This window comes from Hyla sarda, chromosome 4 (assembly GCF_029499605.1).
Source record: "Hyla sarda isolate aHylSar1 chromosome 4, aHylSar1.hap1, whole genome shotgun sequence".
In the NCBI taxonomy this organism is placed as follows: Eukaryota; Metazoa; Chordata; class Amphibia; order Anura; family Hylidae; genus Hyla; species Hyla sarda.
Window position 1 is genome coordinate 320,414,450 of NC_079192.1, and position 14,679 is coordinate 320,429,128.

The 14,679-nt window shown below is 44.0% G+C and overlaps 1 protein-coding gene across 1 annotated transcript in view; it reads left to right on the plus strand.

Moving 5' to 3' along the window:
- The first annotated feature begins 4,748 nt into the window (after nucleotides 1-4,748).
- The window catches only part of FGF1 (fibroblast growth factor 1), a 139,387-nt gene continuing 129,456 nt past the window's right edge, over nucleotides 4,749-14,679 (plus strand). The window contains exon 1 of the mRNA XM_056574912.1: nucleotides 4,749-5,163. The gene's annotated coding sequence lies outside the window, so the exon portion shown is untranslated. The remainder of the gene's footprint in view (nucleotides 5,164-14,679) is intronic.

Genomic DNA, 14,679 nt, shown 5'->3' on the forward strand with positions numbered 1-14,679 from the left:
AGCAGAGCAATGATGCAGTCCGTCAACTATGCCGAAATGGTGTCACTATGGTCGGAGCAACGGGACCTGGTAAGTATAGCTCCCCGCCCAAGAGACTACTTACAGAGCGGCAGGGGGATTTTAAAACTTCTTATACTTACCAACCCTGGGGGCAAAAATGTTCCCAGGGATGGTGAGGATAAAGACTTTACCATATATAGCATGTTGTGAAGCATTATATATAGTAAAAATGTGGTAGAAAATGACATATATAAAGCTGCACCTCACCGTTGCTCCTGTTTAGTCATGTCTGCTTCTAAATAAGAATATGAAGTAGGACCTGCAGGATCAGCCAATCACTGGCTGCAGTGGTCTTCTGTCTAGCCAAGTAATTGGCTAAGTGGGCCAGTCCTGTACCCAGTGCTTGTTATTTTTTTTATTTTTCAATTTTCTCCTTAGGTACAAAAAATAAAATGCTGCATACCCCCCTCCCCCCCCCCCCCCAACTCAATATTGGTTGTTTATCTTAGCCTTTTAGGCTCTTAAAATAAGTACATGATAATTTCTTTGCAAACTACTGGCAGACAGTTCTATCCTCAGCGGGTTTCATTTTCCAACTTTTCTAGTGACACAACATAAAAGGGCAACTACAGTGTCCAGGGTCATTTAATATGCTAAAGGAAACTTCCCCGGATGTTTTATATAATGTCTCTCAGATGTTTCATTCACATGCTTTATATGTACATGTAATTAAACTTTCTATGTATTTTTTATTTACATTTTTTCCACTTTTCTTGTTGTATTGTTAGCCATATTGATATATGAAGAAAAACTCAATCTAGGGCTTAAAAAAACCCTGCTTAAGTGTATTTTGAAAGCATAAATAAAAAACAAGATTTATTCAGAAGTACTTACGAGTGCAGAGATCCTTCTTTTCACCTTAAAAAAACAAATGCTGTCTTGTCCCTGTAGCTATTGTCTGTCTCTGTGCAGAGACAATATATACAGGAAGTGTGGGAGGACAAGCAGGGTTCTGTACACTGAGGACAAGCAGGGCTCTGTGCAGTGAGGACAAGCAGGGCTCTGTGCAGTGAGGACAAGCAGGGCTCTGTACACTGAGGACAAGAAGGGCTCTGAGCAGTGAGGACAAGCAGGGCTCTGTGCACTTAGGACAATCAGGGCTCTGTGCAGTGAGGACAAGCAGGGCTCTGTGCAGTGAGGACAAGCAGGGCTCTGTGAACTGAGGACAAGCAGGGCTCTGTACACTGAGGACAAGCAGGGCTCTGTACACTGAGGACAAGCAGGGCTCTGTGCACTGAGGACAAGCAGGGCTCTGTATACTGAGGACAAGCAGGGCTGAGGACAAGCAGGGCTCTGTACACTGAGGACAAGCAGGTCTCTGTGCACTGAGGACAAGCAGGTCTCTGTGCACTGAGGACAAGCAGGTCTCTGTGCACTGAGGACAAGCAGGTCTATGTGCACTGAGGACAAGCAGGGCTTTGTGCAGCGAGGACAAGCAGGGCTTTGTGCAGCGAGGACAAGCAGGGCTCTGTGCAGCGAGGACAAGCAGGGCTCTGTGCACTGAGGATTGGCAGGGCTCTGTGCACGGAGGACAAGCAGGGCTCTGTGCACGGACGACAAGCAGGGCTCTGTGCAGTGAGGACAAGCAGGGCTCTGTGCAGCGAGGACAAGCAGGGCTCTGTGCAGTGAGGACAAGCAGGGCTCTGTGCACTGAGGACAAGCAGGGCTCTGTAAACTGAGGACAAGCAGGGCTCTGTACACTGAGGACAAGCAGGGCTCTGTGCAGTGAGGACAAGCAGGGCTCTGTACACTGAGGACAAGCAGGGCTCTGTGCACTGAGGACAAGCAGGGCTCTGTGCAGTGGGGACAAGCAGGGCTCTGTACACTGAGGACAAGCAGGGCTCTGTGCACTGAGGACAAGCAGGGCTCTGTGCACTGAGGACAAGCAGGGCTCTGTGCACTGAGGGCAAGCAGGGCTCTGTGCAGTGAGGACAAGCAGGGCTCTGCAGTGAGGACAAGCAGGGCTCTGTGCACTGAGGACAGGCAGGGCTCTGTGCAGTGAGGTCAAGCAGGGCTCTGTGCAGTGAGGACAAGCAGGGCTCTGTTCACTGAGGACAAGCAGGGCTCAGTGCACTGAGGACAAGCAGGTCTCTGTGCAGTGAGGAAAAGCAGGGCTCTGTGCACTGAGGACAAGGAGGGCTCTGTGCAGTGAGGACAAGGAGGGCTCTGTGCAGTGAGGACAAGCGGGGCTCTGTGCACTGAGGACAAGTTGGGCTCTGTGCACTGAGGACAAGGAGGGCTCTGTGCAGTGAGGACAAGCAGGGCTCTGTGCAGTGAGGACAAGCAGGACTGTGTGCACTAAGGCTCTGTGATGTGCTTACAGTGCACACAGCAACATGATTGACAAGCGAGGAGCTTGCACAGAACCCTGCTTGTCCCACCCTCACTTCCTGTGTTTGGACTCATCACAGAGACACACATGCAATAGCTGCAGGGACAGCATTTTTTCACCCCAAAAAATACACATTTTCTAACCAAAGCATATTACAAATATACATACAATGTTATTATCTACAGTATATACATTTTTTTTTTGCAAATTATAGGTTTTCTTTAAGTGTTTATAATGTACTTAAAAAGAAGATTATTTAAAGTAATAGTTGTAAACAATGTATTACCCCAAATTGGTCTTTCCAGGTAGAAATTCCCCGACAATGTCACATGCACATAAATACAATACTCACCTTTATTAAGCTGGAAATGAATGGAGGGGGTGTGACGTCATGAAAGCAGAAGCTCCAAGCCTCCGTGTTCCGGACACCACCGCTGCAGGCCTGGAGATCGTGGGGGTCCCCAGTGGTGGGACTCCCGCAATCAGACATCTTATCCCCTATCCTTTGGAAAGGGGATAAGATGATTTGAGCAGAGTACCCCTTTAAGGAACTTTACCAGGAGCAAACATCCTAAACCTTTGCATGCTTCAGAAGATTGAATAAATAAAGAAAGAAAGAAATATAAATGAAGAAATAAAGAAATCTGACAAGATGAACTAGCCCCTTTTCATGGTTGTCTTCCACATATATATATATATATATATATATATATATATATATATATATACACACATACACACACACACACACACACACACACATATATAGGATAAGGTTAGGAATAAGAAGACATTGGGAATGACATTTTACCAAGCCTCCTGTCACCAATGATTATCACTTTGGGTCTATGACTTTGTGGGACATCTGACTGCGTTAGCTTCATTTTAGAAAATGTGTCCACACAGCTTATTCTAGTATATTGTAGCAAACAAGCAGTAGAAGACAGCACTGGATTAGTTCATTGTGCCCGTAGTCATCCAAATGACCAATCCAGATACCAGACATTCAGCAAAGTCCAGGACCATTGCACAAAAAATGAAAAACTCTGGATATGTGCATGTATGTTTAATGAACACGTAACTGAAATGTGGCATTTGGGCAAACAATAAATTACAGCTCTTTTGCACATATCTGGACTTTTCCATTTTTAGCGCTGTGGTCCTGGACCTTGCTGCGTAGTATAGTGTAGCAATGCAAAAACAAAAAACAAAAAACAAAAAAAACAACAACATAATTTCCTGCACAACTGTTGCCCAGAGAAATTTTGGGATGTCAGCTGAATAGCTGTGTAATGTTTACATCAAAGAGAAACAAATCTACATTCAATGCCCTGACAGGGCGCATATTACAGCTTGAATTTTTTAACGGGGTACTCCACCCCTAGACATCTTATCCCCTATCCAAAGGATAGGGGATAAGATGTTTGATCGCTGGAGACCCCCACGATCTCCCTGCTGCACCCAACGTTCGTTTAGAACATCAGGAGCAGCGCCGGAGGCTTGTGATGTCACAGCTGTGTCCTGCTCGTGACATCACGGCCACGCCCCCTTAATGCAAGTCTATGGGAGGGGGCATAATGGCCATCATGCCCCCTCCCATAGACTTGCATTGAGGGGCATGGCCGTGATGTCACGAGCCTCCGCCCCACATCGCCAGTCATCCGGCCCGGACCAAAGTTCGCTCTGTGCACCGGATGTCTGGGGTGCCGCAACCAAGATCGCAGGGGTCCCCAGCGGCAGGATCCCCGCGATCAGACATCTTGTCCCTATCCTTTGGATAGGGATAAGATGTCTAGGGGTGGAGTACCACTTTAATCAATAAACAATATTTTCATCAATAAGTAACAATCATGTCAATTATTGCTTTGAGTTTTAGACTATGCCCCAACTTACTGTATATATTTTAGATTATCTGTATATTTTATGTCTCCTTTTTCAAATGGCCTGTAATAAACACAAATTCACTTCTGGATATAACATTAAATATCATTTTTTGGTCATTTGTTCTGACTATAGTAAATGCAATAGTAGGAATTTTTCTTATTCTGCTTCTTTTGGAAAATGAATAATGCAGCAGTTTCCCTAAAGCAGATGTGATAACAGAACATAAGTATTTAATAGCAACAGTTATGGTCACAGATTATTTTTTTTTTCTGTAAAGCCTGAGTGCTTTGGATTGTATTTTCTAAATGTAGTCAGTATAAAGTGTCTTGAAAAGACACATTGGAAAATAACCTTGAAATACATCTCGGGCGAACATCCAGTCCGAAAATAGCCACAGGACCGCATAGCTTAAACAAAAAAAGGGATGCAAGATTATTGTCCTTATTTTGCTTGTTCTTCTGTCCCGATGCCAGAGCACCATAACATGGGAGACTTTACCACAGCCTGCACGGACAGGGTATGTCCAGTGGGAGAATGAATTGGGCATGCTCCTTTCTGTGCCAAGTGATCTGGGAGAATATAGCTGCATTTAGTTTCACTCATTGCGCATTATATCGGCCAAGTTATTTAGTACTTGATAACCTCATCTTGGCTCAGATTAACAGGTTTGTAGGAACTGGGGGAGTCTGAAAAATTACGACGACTGGAATCAACCACGCTTTTCATTGACCTCCTCCACACCCAAGGTTATATATATTTTTTGCTAATAGAAATTGGCTTTTAATCTGATTTAGAAACACTTAGCCTCCTAGATAGAAGAAACAGCTACCTTACCGGCGTCTGGGCCAAGGGAAGACAACAAGAAGCCGAAAACCCACAAACCTAAGGTAAGGGGAATTAATGGTTACTTATCTGAGCTATCCACATGTAGATTATAATGATATGCTGAAGATTACATGATTGCTTCCTGGTTTTATCTACTATATACTATTATGTACTCAATAATTCTTATAGTGTATACGCAGGAATCAAGGAGAGAGGAAAAAAGATCTGCATGCAGCATGCAGTGGTAGTATGTTCTGCAGAGTGCATATCATCTAGTAGAGGAAACAGAGGCTAGATACACTGTATACTGCAGGTTTGTGGATAAACATAAAAACATTAATAAAAAGCACCAGTTGTTTCACATACATATTTTGCAAGGTTAAATTGAAATATGAGATGTAAGCGGGAATTATAACAGCTGTTGTATGTACATGCACCAACCTTGTGACCGCTAGGGGTTTACATCTCTTTTTATGCTGTTAGTCTTTACTACATGTATTACTGTTTTTATAATAACTGTTGTCTTTGATCTCTAGGCCATAATTTATTGGTGATAAACATATTTAAAAATATTTCATGCTTTGTGCTTATTATTATGGCCATTGTCTCTTAACCCCTGAGGATGTGTTTTTTTTTAACACAAAACATGTAGGGGAGATAAACTTGTGATATATATATATATATATATATATTTTTTTTTTTTACATTCAAATGTCCTTTATTATTATTAAGCAAAGACAAAGGATAAACATTCCAACTTGTGATATATTTTAATAGCAGCCTTATTCCCACATTGCATAGCATACTGCAGACGCTGGTTGATACAGGTGGCATATTCCGGGTAGGAGAGCCCATATAATCTAATGAGACAAAAGACAAACAGCGCTCCATCGTATAATACTGTTGTTGCACAGAGAAATTAGTAATGGTGAGTGCTGCTCTTACCCCAATGGGTTACACTTCACCAAGTGCAACAATGGATCAAGTCGTGGAATAGAAAATAAGGTGTCAGGCAGCCACGCCTCGTCCCAATGAAATGTGACAATAAACAGGTAAAAATCTCCAAGGTGTGGACAGGATACATCAGGCATGAAGCAGCTGTGCTGTGAAACACGTTGCATTATGGGAAAATAAACCTTTTTATCCTGTTACCTGGTTGTCGAGCGCCCGTGTATCCTGTCCACACCTTGGAGTTTTTTACCTGTTTATTGTCACATATCATCTAATGGGATTTTGCTGCAGTTTTTAATGCACTATTTGTGGGACCTTTTATAATGATCCCTTAATAAAAGTTAAGTTTTAATATAACACTTTGATAGGAGGGAGTTTTTCTGTTTAGGGTTTTTTTTTTTACCCCGACATCCATTTCTGCTGGTGGCTGGGGTTTGGTGTATTCATTTGTTGTATGCCCCGTTGCCCCCTTTGCATTTTGTGGTTTTGTGTAATATGGTACAAAACACTTTTCTTAAAGATCTTAAATAAAAATGTTTTTTTTTCTGTTCTATAGCCCTTAACCTCTTAAGGACATAGGACGTTCCCTAACGTCCCCGCTACCTGGGCTTTAATGCCCAATGACGTTAGAGAACGTCCTGTTGTATTTCCGGTCTCTGCCGCTCGCCGGGCAGAGATCGGAAGCAGATGCCTGCTGAAATGCTTCAGCAGGCATCCAGGGCAAACGCCGAGGGGGGCCATGTAGGCCCCCCAAGTCGGCGATTGCCGCAAATCGCATTGGAAATAGCCCCTGCGATCTGCGACGATACCGGGCTGATCGGGTCTCTGGGACCTCCCGGTAATTTTGCATGATCCCAAGCCTGCCACCTCCTCCTATCCCCTGCGATTCCTCAGTTAGCTAACTGACCAATCGCAGGGGGGGGGGGGGGGCGGTTACTTCCTCCCGCCCTGCCCGGCCCCTGGAAGTCCGAAGAGGACGGGAGGAAGACCGGAGGACGCGGCGGGGGACGGGGGAGTACTGGGGCCCGGCCCCGGTACTTACCTCATCCCTGAAGACCCGGATCCCGACGGGGCGGTGGCGACAGGTGAGTTGATCTTCCGCAGCGTTGCGGGACCTTTGCAGCAGTCCAGACCGCTGTAAAGCGATCTGGACTGCTCCATCTGGTCCCCTTACACTACAACTCCCAGCATGCCCAGACAGCCCTTGGCGTCTGGGCATGCTGGGAGTTGCAGTTTTGCAACATCTGGTGGTCCACAGTTTGGAGACCACTGTGCCCTTCCAGATGTTGCAAAACTACACATCCTCAGCATGCTATTACTGTCCAGGCATGCTGGGAGTTGTAGTTCTGTAACATCTGGCCCTTCAGATGTTGCAGAACTACAACTCCTAGCATGCCTGGACAGTTTTGGCATACTGGGAGTTGTAGTTTTGCAACATCTGGAAGGGCACAGATTGGGAACCACTGTATTTGTTGTCTGCAAACTGTAGTCCTCCAGATGTTGCAAAACTACAACTCCAAGCATGCTGGGAGTTGTAGTTCGGCAACATCTGGCTCTAAAGATGTTGCCGAACTACTACTTCCAGCATGCCTGAGAATGTTTGGGAGTAGTGGTTTTGCAACAACTGGAGGCACACTGGTTGGGAAAGATTGTCTGTTTCCTAACTCAGTGTTTCCCAACCCGTGTGCCTCCAGCTGTTGCAAAACTATAACTACCAGCATGCACTGATAGACTGTGCATGCTGGGAGTTGTAGTTTTGCAACAGCTGGAGGTCCCCCCCCCTCCCCCTGTGAATGTACAGGGTACATTCACATGGACAGGGGGCTTACAGTGAGGATCAGGCTGCAAGTTTGCAATGCAGCAAAGTAATCCCCCGCCCGTGTGAATATACTCTAAAAACACCACACTACACTACACTAACACAAAATAAAATAATAAGTAAAAAAAAACCCTACATATATACACATACCCCTACACAGCCCCCTCCCCAATAAAAATGAAAAACGTCTGGTACGCCACTGTTTCCAAAATGGAGCCTCCAGCTGTTGCAAAACAACAACTCCCAGTATTGCTGGACAGCCGTTGACTGTCCAAGCATGCTGTGAGTTTTGCAACAGCTGGAGGCACCATGTTTGGGAATCACTGGCGTAGAATACCCCTATGTCCACCCCTATGCAAATCCCTAATTCAGGCCTCAAATGCACATGGTGCTCTCACTTTGGAGCCCTGTCGTATTTCAAGGCAACAGTTTAGGGCCACATATGGGGTATCGCTGTACTCGGGAGAAATTGGCTAACAAATTTTGTGGGGCTTTTTCTCCTTAATCCCTTATGAAAAGGTGAAGTTGGGGTCTACAACAGCATGTTAGTGTAAAAAAATAAATTTTTTACACTAACACGCTGGTCTTGCCCTATTCTGTTCATTTTGACAAGAGGTAAAAGGGAAAAAAGCCCCCCAAAATTTGTAATGCAATTTCTCCCGACTACGGAGCTACCCCATATGTGGGCGCAAAAGATCTCTGGGGGCGCACAACAAGGCCCAGAAGGGAGAATACACCATGTACATTTGAGGTGATTTGCACAGGAGTGGCTGATTATTACAACGGTTTTGACAAACGCAAAAAAAAAACAAAAAACACATGTGACCCCATTTTGGAAACTACACCCCTCATGGAATGTAATGAGGGGTACAGTGATAATTAACACCCCACTGGTGTCTGACAGATCTTTGGAACAGTGGGCTGTGCAAATTAAAAATTTTGTACAGCCCACTGTTCCAAAGATCTGACAGACACCAGTGGGGGGTAAATGCTCACTGTACCCCTTGTTACATTCCTCAAGGGGTCTAGTTTCCAAAATGGTATTCCATATGTTTTTTTTTTTTGCTGTTCTGGCACCATAAGGGCTTCCTAAATGCGACATGCCCCCCGACCAAAATTTGCTCTCAAAAAGCCAAATATGATTCCTTCTCTTCTGAGCATTGTAGTTCGCCCGTAGTGCACTTCAGGTCAACTTATGGGGTACCTCCATACTCAGAAGAGATGGGGTTACAAATTTTGGGGGGTATTTTCTGCTATTAACCCTTGCAAAAATTAGAAATTTGGGGGGAAACACACATTTTAGTGAAAAAAAATATATATTTTTTTACATATGCAAAAGTCAAGAAACACCTGTAGGGTATTAAGGTTCACTTTACCCCTTGTTACGTTCCACAAGGAGTCTAGTTTCCAAAATGGTATGCCATGTGGGGATTTTTTGTTGTTCTGGCACCATAGGGGCTTCCTAAATGCAACATGCCCCCCAAAAACCATTTCAGAAAAACGTACTCTCCAAAATCCCCTTGTCGCTCCTTCGCTTCTGAGCCCTCTACTGCGCCCGCCGAACAATTTGCATAGACATATGAGGTATGTGCTTACTCAAGAGAAATTGGGCTACAAATATCACTATACATTTTCTCCTTTTACCCCTTGTAAAAATGAAAAAAGTGGGTCTACAAGAACATGCGAGTGTAAAAAATAAAGATTGTGAATTTTCTCCTTCACTTTGCTGCTATTCCTGTGAAACACCTAAAGGGTTAAAATGCTGACTGAATGTCATTTTGAATACTTTGGGTGGTGCAGTTTTTATAATGGTGTCATTTATGGGGTATTTCTAATATGAAGACCCTTCAAATCCACTTCAAACCTGAACTGGTCCCTGAAAAATTGTGAGTTTGAATATTTTGTGAAAAATTGGAAAATTGCTGCTGAACTTTGAAGCCCTTTGATGTCTTCCAAAAGTAAAAATATGTCAATTTTATGATGCAATCATAAAGTAGACATATTGTATATGTGAATCAAAAACATTTTTTATTTGGAATATCCATTTTCCTTACAAGCAGAGAGCTTCAAAGTAAGAAAAATGCTAAATTTTAAATTTTTTCATAAAATTTTGGAATTTTTCACTAAGAAACGATGCAAGTATCGACAACATTTTATCAATAACATAAAGTAGAAAATGTCACGAAAAAACTATCTCGGAATCAGAATGATAGGTAAAAGCATCCCAGAGTTATTAATGTTTAAAGTGACAGTGGTCAGATGTTCAAAAAACGCTCTGGTCCTAAGGTGTAAAATGGCCTGGTCCTTAAGGGGTTAAAGGTGTACTCCAGTGGAATATTTTTTTTTTTTTAAATCAACTGGTGCCAGAAAGTTGAAAAGATTTGTAAATTACTTCTATTTAAAAATCTTAATCTTTACAGTTCTCATCAGCTGCTGTGTGCTCCACAGGAAGTTCTTTTCTTTTTGAATGTCTTTTCTGTCTGACCACAGTGCTCTCTGCTGACACCTCTGCCCTTGTCAGGAACTGTCCAGAGTGGGAACAAATCCCCAGCAGAGAGTACTGTGGGCAGACAGAAAAAAAATTCAAAAGGAAAAGAACTTCCTCTGTAGTATCCAGCAGCTGATAGGCACTGTAATGATTTCGATTTTTTAATAGAAGTAATTTACAAATCTGTTTAACTTTCTGGCACCAGTTGATTAAAAAAAGAACTTATTTAAAGTCTGCTGTTACCAGTAAAGTACATCAGAGAAGCTATACTATGACAGGCTTCTAATCAGCCTTTTATTCCTTGCCTGAAAAAGTTTACAGGCTAAATTTGACCTTTTATCTGGTCTTAAATTTTCTTAGAAGTTTTTTCAGGAGAGAAAAGAAAAGGAAAAGCTGATGAGTAATCGATCAGAAAGTAGCTTCTCTGACAGACATTGAGGAAGCTGCAGAACAGAAAGCAAACATTGGTTTAATCAAGTGTTTTTTGCGCCATAATAAGTACAAAAAAAAAATTTAAAAATGCTTTTTAAAGGTGTCGATGCCCTTTATCAAAATGGAATTTTATAAAAACATATTTATATGCGTATTTTATACCATGTGACCTTACCCTAAGTTGTAATTCATTTGACATATTTAAGTATATGTATAAACTGGATATTTCCTTACAAAACTGGTGCACATGAAGGATTGGATTAGGGTTCCTGGGGCCCACTAGGGAAGCCCACTCTTTCACTCTATCTATACAGAAGATGGTCATACATATCAGATACATTATGGCCGGATGTTTGTTCGGTCATCAGTTATTTCTCCTGATCCCCTCTTTACACACCTATCCTAGACTTCAATAGTGAAAAATTTCTACATGAGACCTCTGGTGGTGGCAATGTCCTCAATAACAAAGGAATTGGGCATGCTGAAATCTAACAAGCCTGACTGTTCCATCGATCTTTCCAAAATTGGCAGGTATGGCTGACTGTAATCTAATGTTTATGGAAAGCTTTAAAGTATGCTGTACAGTATCTCACATAAGTGAATACACCCCTCGTGTATTTGTAAATGTTAATACAGTATTTATCAGCGTATAACAGGCCTTTTTAAAACAAAAAAATTATGCAGAAACCCTACTTGCGTGTTATATACCGATAAATAATCCTTCGGGTCCGCAGCAGCCACCGCTGGTCTCTGTCGTAATATGGCTATGGCCGAGCTGCTGATCTTAAACATGAGGGTGCGTGTTATACGCCGGTCCCCTCAAAATAACTTAACACACAGCCATTAATGTCTAAACCTTGGCAACAAATGTGAGTACACCCTTAAGTGAAAATGTCCAAATTGGGCTTAATTAGCCATATTCCCTCCCCAATGTGATGTGATTTGTTAGCTTTATCAGGGTTCTGGTGTTAATTTGGTGTTATTGCTCTCACACTCTCTAATATCGGTCACTGGAAGTTCAACATGGCCCCTCATGGCAAAGAACTCTCTGAGGATCTGAAAAAAAGAATTGTTGCTCTACATAAGGATGGCATAAGCTATAAAAAGATTTCCATACCCTGAAACTGAGCTGAAGCACAGTGGGCAATACAGTGGTTTCCCAGGACAGGTTCCACTCAGAACATGGCTTATCATTGTCAGCCAAGGAAGTTTAGTACACATGCTCAGCGTCATATTTGGGGTCTTTTGGGAAGCATTGCTGCAGAGGTTGAAAGAGTGGGGGGTCAGCCTGGGGGGGTAAGCTTGTTAGTGCTCAGACCATTTGCCGCAAACTGCATCAAATTGGTCTGCATGACTGTCACCCTAGAGGGGAGCCTCTGTTAAAGAAGATGGAGCACAAGAAGGCCCGCAAACAGTTTGCTGAAGACAAGCAGACTGACTAGATCCATGTCCTGTGGTCTGATGAGACCAAGATAAACTTATTTGGTTTAGATGGTGTCAAGCGTATGTGTGGCAACAACTAGGTGAGCAGCACAAAGATAATTGTGTCTCGCCCACAGTCAAGAATGGTGGTGGGAGTGTTATGGTCTGGGCCGGCATAAGTGCTGCTGGCACTGAGGATGTACAGCTCATTGAGGGAACCATGAATGCCAACATGTACTGTAACATACTGAACCCATCATTTGCTCCCTCACCTTTTGTTTGAGGATGCCCCATAGATGCTCAGGACAGTATTCCAACATGATAATGTGGTGCGGCACGGGGGTGCGATGAGAGGTGTAGGGGACAGATGTTATTAACCCTTAAATGTTCGTGATGCCAGGGACCCATCAGTAATGGCGGACATCAGCAGCATCTGTGGCAATGCGGGCGTTATATTGGATGATTGGATGCTCCGAACATCCAAAATGGTGGCCGGAGGTCCCCTCATCTGCCTCTGCTGCTCTCCTGGGATCTGGCTCCAGTCTGACATCAAGTAGACCAGAGCAGAAGATCGCTGATAATACTGATCAATGATATGCCTATGCATAGCACTGAACAGTATTGGCAATCAAATGATCGCTATAAATAGTCAGTCCCCTATGGGGACATAAAAAGTGTTGAAAAAAGTAAAAAAAAGTTTTAAAAAATTTGAAAAATCCTCTCCCCATTAAAAATATAAATTGCCCCTTTTTCCCATTTTACCCTCAAAAAGCGTAAAAAAGGTTATAATAAAATTTATTGGTATTGCCGCGTGCGTAAATTCATGAACTATAAAAATATAATGTTATTGCTCCTGTACGGTGAACTGCGTAAATGTAAAAAAAAATTTTTTTGCTGCTTTTTGGTCACATCACATTCCCATAAAAATTTATAAAAAGCGACTAAAAAGTCAAATATACGCAAAAATGGTACTAAAAAAAAGCCACAGTGCAAAAAAATTAGCCCTCCTTCATCCCCAAATATGGAAAAATTAGAAAGTTATAGGTGTTCAAAATAGGTCGATTTTAAACATACTTATTGTACTGAGCGCTTGTCTGCTATTAGATGCACTCCTGCGGTCCGGCGTCCCAGCCGCAGGCGCTCCCCTGCTGTTATGTGCGCTCCTGCGGTCCAGTGTCCTGGCCGCAGGCGCTCCTCTCTCTCCCCCCCTCTGGTGCTGCGGTACGCTTCCCAGATCGCAGGCACTCCCTTGTTACCTGCCCCTACTCACCTCTCCACACTCCTCTGCGCTCTGTTTGCCGGCGCGCGCACACCCATCCCCTAGTGTGCACGCATGCCAGCTCTTTGAGATTTAAAAGGTTATTGGTAATTGCCAGGCGCTGACCTTATAAAAGGGACTGACTTCCCCTTGACCCCTGCCGGATCTTTGTGTCTCCTTGAGCTTTAGAGAAAGCGTCTTCTGTGTTTTCTGACTATCCGTGTACCGTACCTTCTTGCTATGTTCCTGACCTTGCTCCTGTGCCACCAGCCTCTGACCACCTTGCTACGTCCCTGACCAAGCTCCTGTGCCGCCAGCCTGACCTTTTGTCTGTCCTGACTACAATCTTGCCTTATCCTTCCTGTGCCACGTTACACCTCGGCAGCCTGTGTGGATGACTCGCATCAGGGGTAGCGACCTGCATGCCGCCTGCCGCAGCAAGTCCATCCCGCTTTGCGGTGGGCTCTGGTGAAAACAAGTGGCACCTTACACTCCACTCCTTGGTACGGCCAACGTCATCATCCACACAAGTCCAGCGGATCCACTTCACCATTACAGCCATTACAGTAAGATCCGGCCATGGATCCCACCAAGGTGCCTTTGCCTAGTGTCGCTGACCTCTCTACAATTGTAGATAAGCAAACCCAACAACTGAACCAGTTGTTTGCCATTATGGAACAGCTCCTCTCCATGCAGCAGCAGCAGCAACAACAACGGCAACCTGCTCCTGAGTCTTCATCCGTGGCATTCCTTGGTCCCAAACTTCATCTGTCTATGCCTACCAAGTATGAGGGGGACCCTAAATTGTGCAGGGAATTTGTTACCCAATGTTCCATGCACGTGGAACTTATGGCTGATCAGTTTCTGTCTGAACGTGCTGAAGTGGCTTTCATGGACACCCTTCTTTCCGGCAAGGCTCTGGCCTGGGCAACTCCTCTCTGGGACAAAGGTGATCCTGTGACATCCAATCTACAAGCCTTTCTCTCGGAATTCTGAAGTGTCTTTGAGGAGGGAGCACGGGTGTCTTCGGCCGAAACAGCCCTACTGAACCTTCGCCAAGGGGACTCTTCTGTGGGCAACTATGAGGGAATGATGCAGCCCTGTGTGCTACCTTCAAGAATGGACTTTCTAGCAGGGTAAAGGATGCTGTAGCCACTCGGGACTCACCATCTTCCTTGAGTGAATTGATTATGCTGGCAACCCGCATT